This window comes from Petaurus breviceps, unplaced genomic scaffold, assembly GCF_028583685.1.
Source record: "Petaurus breviceps papuanus isolate PSGF00001 unplaced genomic scaffold, PetGlider_PUasm1.0 126, whole genome shotgun sequence".
Lineage (NCBI taxonomy): Eukaryota > Metazoa > Chordata > Mammalia > Diprotodontia > Petauridae > Petaurus > Petaurus breviceps.
Window position 1 is genome coordinate 75,725,010 of NW_027185655.1, and position 12,292 is coordinate 75,737,301.

Genomic DNA, 12,292 nt, shown 5'->3' on the forward strand with positions numbered 1-12,292 from the left:
CCCCCCCCCCACCCCGGGTGAAACGCATGCCGGGCTCCAAGCTGCATCCAATCAGAGCTGCAGCAGTGAGCACATCATCCTGTTCTTCCCCAGTGATTTGCTTGCTGGCGCCATTGAGAGCAGTGCCTCAGAGGAGAGCTGAGGCAGGACAACATAAGCCCTCCCCTGAAAATAAGCCCTCTGGCGTTTTTCTTTCCAAAAAAAATAATGACAGTGTCTTATTATCGGGGAAACACGGTAGGTAGATAGATAGATAGATAGATAGATAGATAGATAGATAGATAGATAGATAGATAGATAGATAGATAGATAGATAGATAGATAGATGGATAGATGGATAGATGGATGGATGGATGGATGGATGGATGGATGGATGGATGGATGGATGGATGGATGGATGGATGGATGGATGGATGGATGGATAGGCAGATGATAAAGTAGATAGATGCACACATAAACGAGTCTGTGTATGTATGTATATGTGGAGACAGAGAGAGATGCACCAGGAGGCACTTAGGGTTAGAGTTTTATTGCCACTTGAAAGAATCATAATAGAAGCATAATTTAGAGATGGAAGGAACCCTACAAGTTATCTAATACAAACCTTGCATTTTATAGATGAGGACATTGGAGCCTAGGAAAAGAGGTTAAGTGACTTGTCCAGGGCCATGTAGTTAGTGACAGTATATACCACAGACTATTCCATCATAATTCACTACTTAAAGTTTTTTCATTCTGACATCTTTAAGAATTGGTTTTCATTGAAGCAAGGGACAATGGCTAGGATAAGTAGGGTTGTGGGGTCAAGTCAACAAGCAGAAGCAAGAAGAATGATAGTCCCTGCCCTCAAGGAGCTTACACTCTAATGGGGGAAGGTAATACATAAAGATAAAGGGCACATAATAAGGGTAATCCTTGATATTTACGTAGAATTTGAAAATATGCAAAGCAAACACATGTCATTCTGTCTTTACAACAGCTCTGTGAAGTAGCCATTTCATGTGTAATTTTCTCCAGTTTTACAGATGAAACCAGTACTCAAACTGACCACCTTCCCTAAGAGCAAAAAATAAAAGAAAATGAAACCATATTCAGAGTGGAAATCAAGCATATTTTGGGCAGTATATTGTGACAGTTTCTCAATAATTCACAACCTACTGGCACTTCTGATACAGAGCTCTAACTAAAATAGTGTGAAACCCAAAACCTTTTGTTTTCTTTCCCTATTATTATTCCAAACTTAGAAATGGGCATTTTTCATCCCCACCTTAGCAAAAAAGATTGGGGTTATTTAAAATCCTTGTTATGCAATTAAACATATCTTTCTAAAAATGCATTTTATTGTCTTTTGATATTTTGATTTGTATTGTCACAACATCAGAGGAATTCCAAAGAAAACAAAAACAATAAAAAAAAAAAACCTCTTAGGGGTGGCTAGGTGGCGCAGTGAATAGAGCAAGGCCCTGGAATCAGAAGGACCAGAGTTCAAATTTGACCTCAGACACTTAACACTTACTAGTTGTGTGACCTTGGGCAAGTCACTTAATGCCAATTGCCCTACCTTCCCTCTTCCAAAAAGAAAAAGCAAAAAAATGAAACAAAAAAACCCTCCTACAAATACATTCCTCCCTTATAACAAGGAATAACCATTAAGCAAAAACACTGGCTCTGGTGCCTGATCTGCCAGTGTAGCTACCATGTTGCCCAGGCAGTCTCCCATGTCAAATACTGGCCACATTAGTTGTCAGATATGGGTACTGTATGGGTGTATGCTTAATGTCTTTTCATCTTTCTTAAAGTCATCTATTTTGATTTCTGTGATTACTATATTATTGGGACACTTCAATATGAAGTTTTAGAAATGTTAAAGACCTTTCATAAATAGATCTATAGACAAATACAGTAATATTTTTTTAAATGTTATATTTCAAACTTAATATAGCAATAAAAATAAACCGAAAACATAGCATTCTTGTTGAACATTTCTTTTGGTCAGTTATAAGTCTGATGTTCTTCACTTTTAGAAAACATATGTGAAAACCTAAAACTGAACTTTCTTGTTTGTCTTTCATTTGTGTGTGATTTCATTGATATAGGGAAACTCCCTCCACTGATACAGATCAGCAGCTGTTCCACAACTTAGAGAATTGCCTGTGATGCTGAGAGGCTGTGACTTGCCCAGGGTCACAGAGCCCATATGTGTCAAAGTCAGTCTTGAACCCATCTCTTCTAGACTCAGAACTTCTGGCCCTTAATTCTTTTTTTTTTAACTTTTAACTTACTTTTTAAATTGTTCAGCATTTATTATTTTCTTCCTACCAACTTTAAAAAATAAAAACCCTTGTAACAATAAACATAGACAAACCAAACCAAAAAAAAAATATCCTATATTGGTCATGTCCAAACATGTGTGCATATATATATTGGTTTATCACCTTTGTCAGTAGATGAGCAGCATTCTAGAATACTGATTGGTCATTGGGTTAATTAGTTTTCCTTAATTTAATTCCAACCAACTGCAAGGTACTTATGCCTTGATATGTTTCACTGAAGTTCTCCCTGGTTACTTTACCATGGTGTAGAGGTAACTAGATTCTTGAAGACTGTGCCAGTCAGACAGAGGCTGTGGTTTGTTAGTTATTGTTCAGTCATATATGCACTCTAAGCACTGAGCCAACCAGCTGCCCTTCTGTTCATTAAGATTGGTTGGTGGTTATCCTTTGTTCTGGAGCAGAACCAAGATGACATCACTAGGTTAGAGTCAAATTACAGTGCCTAATTGTGGTTGATCTGATTTGAGCTCAGAATGGTAATAGTTCGTGTGAACATTTGGGGTTGGTTCTCTAAATCTGCACATCTCACCTTTCTTTTGAGCTATCTCAATTCTTTGCTCATAGAACACAACACCTTTGATGAGGATATGCCATGCTGGGCAGTTCTATGCCAATGTCCCCCATGTCATGCAATCAATTCCAAAGTTCTTAAGAGAGAACTTGAGAGGATCCTTGTATCACTTCTTCTGACCATGTGTCACCACGTGCTTGCCTTGTGTGAGTTGTGTTGGTATACTCCAACAGTAAATACTGACATCTATTATCACTTGTAATTGTTCAGGGAAGAAATCTGACTGATGAGTATTTGTTGGGAAGCATCTGTTGTTTCAAATGATTTATCAATAGAAAGGACAAAGGCCTTTAATTCCTGTTGATAGATGTTATGGGAATTTAAGATCTTCCCCACCCCTAGGCCCTTTGATAGGCTTAAGTACACCTAGAGCCTGTGGGGGGAGGCTTGTTTTTGAGGAGATACTTTGTGATTGGGCAGTGGGTCAAGAGGGTTGTGACATTCTCTGAGCCAGGAGAAAGCTATGTAAACCCTGATGTGAGGCTTTGTTTTGGGGCTCACTTTGAGAAGTGTTGTGTAATTTGACCAGACAAGACTCTGGGCAGCAATCGAGCTCCCGGGCTTTGAAAACCCAGATGTTAATGCTTCCCTCTCTGGTAACTGTGACTAGGTATGGATATGATGGTCAGACAATTGGAGGCCTGTTTGCTTGAAATGTTTCTCTGTCTTCTTGTAACTTCTGCTTGTAACCTGTCTGTATACTCTGAAGTTCAGGGTGCTGACTTTTCCCCCTGAACTAGATAAATGATATGTTTGATTGATTAAAGCAAGATTGTTAACCCATTGTGAGTTGCTTTCCTTTGGAAAAACAGATCTAAGAACCTATGTTGGCAGCCACCCTGGGGATGCTGGGGTGCTTGCCACTATGATAGAACAAAGACTTATTGAAAATAATTAGTAAGAAGGTAACTGAGGGTGCATTGAGGAGATGGCTAGGTGGTGAAGTGAATAGAGCACAGGCCCTGGAGTCAGGAGGACCTGAGTTCAAATGTGACCTCAGACACAACATTTACTAGCCATGTGACCTTGGGCAAGTCGATTAATCCCAATTGCCCTGCCCTTCCCCCTCCAAAAAACAACAAAAAAGAGAAGGTAACTGAGAAAAGGTTGAACTGAGTTGGCTTCCTTACCCTTGTGACAGGGAAGAGCTACAAGACTCTTATCCTATTGTCTAAGTAGGGCTTCCCTCTGCAATGTTCAGTAGGGTAGAAAAATGAGTCTTGAATTGTATTCTACCTCTACTTTTGTCTCACTGTACTATCTGTAGTGGGGAAGTGGGGTAGGGGTAGGGAAGACTGGTCCTTGTCTTAATTTCATCCAGCCCACAAAAGTAATGCCAGGACAAGATCCTCCATTCAATGTGATACAATGGGATATATGTTCAATGAGCAATTGTTGTTGAGGAAAGAAATAAAAATATATCTCCTCTTTCCATCATTGTTACTGGTATGTTAAAGGAAGTGTGGTTTGTACCTCTTTTTGTATATCCATGATGATGCATCTGTGAGTGTTTCCTGGTCAAGGAAACAGGAAGATCCAATGAACCTTCCAATGGACATTTAGGGAGGTCAAATTTCAAATTATTCGATATAGAGTGTAGCCAAGGCAGAATTTATCTTAACTAAGGGTAGGTCTCCAGCTAGGTGGAGCGGTGGATACTGTACCAAGCCTGGTGTCAGGAAGATTCATCTTTCTGATTTCAAATCTGTCCTCAGGCACTAATTAGCTGTATTACCTAAGCCTGTTTGCCTCAGTTTCCTCATCTGTAAAATGAGCTGGAGAAGGAAATGGAAAACCATGCCAGTATCTTTGCCAAGAAAATCCCAACTGGGGTCATGAAGTCAGACACAACTGAAAAACAACTGAGCAACACGGACAGGATCATTGTCCAAAGGACACACAAGTTGAGCAGATGTACTGTATATATGGATTTTATGTGAAGTGAACTAGAGGGAGCAGTATATTCCTTTTATAATTTAAATGGCACGTCATGTTCAACATGTTAGTATAGCAGTGTAAATTTATATTCAGCATGTTCAAACCACCACGTTGGGTTGGGTCTCTGTGTATGAGTATCCTATTCCAGTGTTCTGTATAGGTATTCACCTGTGCTTATTAATTTTTCTCTTCTAACCCTTGGCTTCTTAGTCTTTTATTTTTTTTGTTTTAAAGGCACTAAAGATTTTTTTTTAATCCCCCTTTGACCTACTTAAAAAAAAAATAACTCAAGAAGCCAAAACTTGAATAAAGAGCCTTTTGTTGAAGAATAATCAGACTTTCTATGGGAACATTACTTGGAGCTGTGGAGCAGAAACCATTAGGAATACGAATACTGGGTATCTAATTGCTCCATTAACTCTATGGTGCAAATCAAGAATCAAGATGCTCGGAACATAAATTGGCCCTAGCCAACGGCCAATGAAAAAAGCACTTACTAGATGTTTTGGCAGAGGAGGGGGAGGCCTAGGGGAAAGCAGCAGATCCTATTGACTCAGTACAAAAAGTAAATGCAAAAGACAGTTTCTCAAAATTGGGCCTAATAATATGAATCAGGAGCTTGAAATGTGCACTTAGTGGTCTAAAACTGCTCAGCTGTAATTGCTTAATTATACTTAAATAATGGGTTCCCAATAATCAGGGGAAAGAAATCCAGGCAAAATGAAATTGCTTTTATCACAATTACAGTAATTTTGTAAACTATTCAAAATGTATCATTTCATAGAATTAAGAGATTAAAACGTTAACTTTATGCACTGATTCATGACTATAGAAAGCAAGCAGTGCTTATTATTGTGGGCAATGCTTAGCCTTCATGGTAATTTTTCCCTTTTTGTTTATTCCCTGAGAGATGAGGAGCCTAATCTTTACTGTCTCCTATGGAAACACTAAGGTTAGAGTGAGTGCCCCAGGCTGATTTCATAAGAGCTTCATGCCAAGCTTATTTCATGCTTTGTCCTAGAAGTGTCAGGGTTCAAGCATGACATTTCTCCCACATTGGACCGGAAAGGAGAATTATCTTGCTTTCATGTTTCCTCCTCAAGATTAGAAAAAAACTACCATTTACCAAATGATTTTGAACAGTCACAAGCTGCTATCTAAATAAATGCCATTTGATGTTTAATCATTGACATTTCTAGCCAATGTTGAAATGGACAAATGAAATGGACATGACAGCAAAGCCAATTATAATTTGATAGGAGTGTTTATTAACCGAGGTCGGTGACTGCCTCCCCAGTAGGGAAGACAGCATCAAATCTTCTGCCAGATGCATTTTTATAGAACTAGGTGTTGCTAATCAACAAAATGTGGTTCCAAGGGGGGTGTAATGCCATTAATGCCATTTCTAGTGAAGCCTCGATTACCTAGCTAAGCCCTGGATACAAACATAAACAGACCTGAATCTGGGGCATGTTTTCTAGCAACACAGGTGAAAAATTTTTTCACTATTGTGGCCTATTAGGTGATTTCTAGGGACCCTGGTAAGGGCCCCTTCTGGCAGGTTTAGGGGGCTTTGGTGTATAATTTCTTATGGGTACTTCAATGTGACTGTTCCTGAAAACTGTGGCTTTAGGTCAAAGTATAATTATTTATTGCCAACTTCAAGTGTATTCAAGCAAAAGAACACCAGGTTCTATAAAAGTGGCCTGGGAACCAAAGCTAATCTAGTGTCTCTTATAGACGGAGAAGTAGGGGATTTTTATCTCAGCTGGCCAATTTATCACCTAGGGCTGCATGACAGAGCATGCTTCCTACTTTAAGAGGCATGTCAACAAGAACTGTCTGCAGGGGATCTACCCAGAGCTGCAAAAAAATAGGTTCCTACCCTCTTTGTGGCATATTTCCATCAAGTAATGAGAATAAAAGATATAAGGATCTTTGCATTAGGAATTAATTACAACTCTGCCTGGGAAATGGTGTGTGTGTGTGTGTGTGTGTGTGTGTGTGTGCTTTTGGATTTGACTTGACTTGGAGGACTTCCAGGAAGACTCCAGGAAGATGAGGAGTAGTCACCATGCCAGGGAACCATCATACTTCCACCAAGAAAAATGGTGGAAACCCTACCAATAAAAAGAGAAGGAGAAAGAGATGGAGAAGAAAGCTATAAAAACAAAGCAAACGGGCAGAAAAAAAACACACTTCACTACCACAAACCAGGAATACAATTCAAATAGTAAAACTTCTAATTATAACAGATTAACAAACTAAATAATCATCGACTGAGTTGTACACTCAGAGAGAAAAGGAACATTCCCCAGACATCCCATTCTCATCGCATAGAATGTTGGCTGGAATGCCTCTAATGGTTCCCCCTGGTAATGGCTATACCTCCCTGATGACTGAGACAGCTGCTATTCCTCCCTGCAAGGGAAGTACTGTCATTATCCCCATTTCACAGTTGAAGAAAGTGAGGCAAAAAGAGGTTAAGAATCTTGCCCAAGGTCACACAACTAGTCATAATCTGAAGCTGGTTTTGAGCTCAGGTCTTCCTGACTACAGGCCCAGATCTCTATCCATTGCATCACCGAGGTGCCAAGTATGTGAGTTTAACTTTAGCAATAATAGTTTTTTATCGAACTAAAAAAACTGATTTTCTCTGAAGTTACTGGCATTTTAAACATGTTTTCTTTGTGTATTTCTAGAGGAAGGAAACTGCAAAATCTGGTTTATATTATGTCTAACATGCACTGAAGTAGTTACCATAAGGAAAGCATATTTATTCTGCAGCACCTTTCCAGCAGGCTAATTACTATTTACTCAGGACTCATATGACAATAATAAGTAAATAGTTTGCATTTGGAAAACTATTGAAACAAAAAGAATTGTCAAGATTGGATCTCAAGATTAAACTAAACCCTTTTCAAACTATTTTGTTTATTTTCTTCTACTCACCAAATACTTAAGCATTTACTATGTGCCAAACACTGCTCATTTCTGAGGAAAATGTGAAGTTTTTAAGTCATTATTCTTATCGTTGTTTTACAATTTTATTGATCCTTTTTTATTTTTATACTAGTTATTTCTTAATATAATACACCCCTTTGAATCCTCACTTATAACTAAGATAAACAATCCATCAAAACTGATCAAAAAAATAATATTCTTTCTTCCCCTCTCTTTTTCCATATTTCTGTGTCTTTATTCCTTCTTTCCTTTCTCTTCTTTTCTCCTTCCTTCTCCCTTCTTTCCTTTCTGTCCATATTAAAATCAAGGACACAATGTTCAGAGTTAGCTGAGCAAAGGGTAAAATTTCCTTCTTCAAACTACTTTAAAAGGAACAAACGACTGAAGGGGAGTCTTCAAATAGAAGACAAGAAATTTTTTTTCTTGTATTTGTATTTATATATATTGTATTCACACGTGAATACTCCCTAATTATAAATGGATCAGTATAGAAGCCAAAAAGTTAGTGATGGATAAGAACTACATATGATGAACAACTTGTTGTCATCTTTGGTTCACCCAAATATTGTGATATTCCCAAATATCTATAGTGCAATAATGATTGATATTTATAATGATGCTGCTGAAAGACTATAAAATTTGGAAGTGCTTTCTGAATAATCAAATAATTTTCAGTATCATTTTGAGTTATGTTTATTATTTATTTATTTATTATTATCTTAATTTCTACAACTCTTGAAAAGATTTGTGATTTCATTGGCATAGTCACTCGCTCCACAGACAAGGATCACAGTCCCTCCCTGCTTCTCTTTGATTATTAGAGATCCAATAAACAAAAATTTCCAGTTAACTAGAATATTTTATTAACCAGAAAAAAACCCAACACCTTGTCTCTACCTTTACAAGTTACAGAGTTTATTGAATTTGTAACGGTCATAGATTGGACAACACTCTCTTAGGGTTTACTTTCCCAACCCTATTCATATTGGCAGGTTGTGTCCCTAGTGGGCTACTGACTACTGCCAAAAGTAGTTTGAGTGACTAGGTGGCACAATGGAATCAGAAAGACTCATCTTCCTAAGTTCAAATTCAGCCTCAGACACTGTGTGACCCTGGCTAAGTCACTTAACCCTGTTTGCCACAGTTCCTCATCTGTAAAATGAACTGGAGGAAGGAATGTTGAATCACACCAGTATCTTTGCCAAGAAAACCCCAACTGCCCTCCAAAAAGCAAAAAAAAAATAAAATTTATTATAACCTGAAAAATCAACATGTGCGGTATTCTTATGAATGAATTCATTCATTCTTATTCACATGTGGTGTTCTTATGAATGAATTAATTACTATTTACCCTGAGCTCATATGACAGTAATAAGTAAAAAGTTTGCATTTGGAAAACTGTTGAAACAAAAAGAATGTCAAGATTGAATCTCAAGATTAATCTAAACCCTTTTCAATGTCTTCATTCATATTCACAGACATGCCAGAACAGTGTAAAATTTGTATCACCTAAAGCACTTGTTCACAACTAAGGTGAAACAAGTCTCTGCTCTGCCTTCTTTCAGCTGTGATACTGCAAATAGGTATTCTTTTCATGGTCTATTTTATGAGAAACATGCTTATGGGGATCACAGGACTTCCCAGACAGGATCAGGGAGTTAGCAGAGACGAACTTCTGCTGTCCACTGCTTCCCTGGGGGCCCTTAGAAAGATCCACATGATATACCCCTTAAAACAGACCCCTCCTCACTGAAAGAACTCAGAAACAGTGTACAGAGAGGGACATTTATTATGCTTCAGGCAAAGAAGCGAGTGTGGTGCTCACAAGGCACACACCCACACTGACATAGAAGCAGGAGTGAGATTCTATAGCTCAATCCTTCTAGGTGGACTTAGAGTTAGTCAAATTCCTCACTTTATTTCCCTATATTCCCTCTGTATATACAGATTACATAGTGAGGATACTTGTGACCAGCCTGACTTCTAAAGTTCCTTCTGAGCTGTTTGCCACACCTACCTTTCTAGTTCCCTCTGGCCATTGTCATAGTTTTCAGGAAGGCCATTGTCTTAGTAAAATAAGATAAATTCGTTTCCCCACAGCTATTTTATTTTTATTTTTTTATTTTATTTATTATTATCTTCCAATAACTTTTGTAGGAGCAAAACAAGATACCCATAATATCCTCTCTTATAATTTGGTGCCATGTTTTTTGCATTTTTGTGCTTTTTATTGGTGATTTTGATGGGGGACGGGATCCCAATAGGTCCAGCAGGAATTATGATCTAAGACCAGAAAACCTGCAGTATCATCTGGAAAGAATTCAAGGTCTCAGGCTTAATTGGAGTGAGAGTTGTAGAAGTTTATTGTTACACTTCCATGAGAAGCGGCAAGAGTCCTTTAGGGGACCTGCAAGTGAGAGGGGTACATGCTTTTACCTTTAAAGGGTAGGGCTGCCAATTGGGAGGGGCCTCAGTGCATAGACAAAGGTCAGAGCTGACCAAGAGGAGCATGTGGATAGATAATTTAGATAAGATTTGGGCCAGGCCTGAAGGAGACAAAAGGCAAGGACAAAGGAGGGTGTGGGCCAGGCCCAGAAGAAATGAAGAGATTAAGAACAAAAGGGGTCACAGGGTGTTGCTTAGGTGGAGTGTGGGATAGGGAGAAGGGGCTGATCTCAAGGGTGGGAAAGGACAAATTGCAGTTACAACTGAACAGACTGGTTTTACAAGTTGGTTTCACAAATTGATCTAGACCCCAGGTACCCCATCAATTTTACTGTTTAAAATAATCTTCAATTGAGTACTAATGTGCTGTCTGATATTCCTAAATAAAAGAAGTTCATGATGTGTCTTATAAAGAAAATAGATTAGATATTTAGATGAGCTTCACTCAGGTATGAGTGGTAGTACTGTTGGCCTTTGTGTTCATTGTCAATAAATCGACAATATGGTTCATTCAGAAGAACGAAGAGGACATTTACTGAACTGTACATAAGGCCACTTGGAAAGTATGGAAATAAATGCTGTGACCAGAAACTTGCAGGAGCCTAACCCAGTATCTCCCGTAGGGTCGATGGTTCAATATTTGTTAATTCAATGTTCAGGGTGACTTTATAAAACATAGCTACTATGAATGATGAGAATTGACTTTCTTCATTCTTGCAATTGATTACTGAAGTACAGCCAAAATTATTCATTATGAAATAAATTAGGTTTATTCAAGAATTGCAAGGATAGTTAAATATCAATAAAGCAATTAGCATAATCAAATTAATAAAAACAACAAAAAATAACTATATAGAGGGGGAGGATGGGGGAGAGAGAGAAAAAGAGTGAGAAGGGGAGAGAGGGAAGGAGGAGGAGAGGGAAAGAGGAAAGGAGACAGAAGGGGAAGGGGAAACAAAGAGAAGAGAGGATGAGTCAGAGAGGAAAGAACAGAAAGAAACAGACAAAGATACAGAGAGAGAGAGAGAGAGAGAGAGAAAACATAAGTGCTTACTTTAAGCAAGGACAAAGAAGTCCCTGCCCTTAAGTAGTTTACATTCTAATAGGAGAAGACAGTAAATGAGGGGGTTATAGAAAGGAGGGGAGGGGAGAAAAAGCAGTGTAGGTCCTAGTTTGCTCGCCATCCAACTCAGTTGTGGGGATAAAAGGGGTGAGAGATAAAAATTATGTGTAGAGGGAGCGTGTTCTAGTAGACAGAATGCTAACTATAGAGTCAGAAAGACTTGGGTTCAAGTTTTACTTAACCTCTCATGGCCCCAGGTAACTTTCTAGGGATCAGAGAGCCAGTGTAGATAGATCTTCATTGGTTGAGGAATTTCTTCATTGAGGACTCCCCACATTGATGAAATCCCAGGTTCAGAAAAAAAGGGGATCACATAATACTCTTAAATGGGAAATGAAATTCAAAACTCTTGACTAAGAATAGATAAGAAGAGATCATTAATGAAAAACAATGTTTTTCTTGTAAAGATTAGGCTGCAGCTTTTTTTTCCTCCCTGGGTTTTGGAGCATCTTCTGGCCCTCACATTCCTCCCAAATGCCAAATTCATTATTCCGGAGAGTGTCTGTGCACCCCACCCCTGTGCCTTTACTTGACCTTGGAACAGGCATGGGTGGGGAGGGGGCTCAATTTTTCCAATTCCCCAGCTATTTAGTGATGGTTTGTGTAAATTTCATATACTGATATCAGTACAAAACTAGGCACAGGTTGTCTGACTGGTACAACCCTGCACTTGATAGTACTGAAAATCCCAGCAGCCCTATAATGGAACTGATGGGGTACCTGGGGTCTAGATCAATTTGTGAAACCAACTTGTAAAACCAGTCTGTTCAATTGTAACTGTAATTTGTCCTTTCCCACCCTTGAGATCTGCCCCTTCTCCCTATCCCACACTCCACCTAGGCAACACCCTGTGACCCCTTTGTTCTTACTTAATGTCTTCATTTGTTGGGGGCCTGGTCCACACCCTCCTTTGTCCTT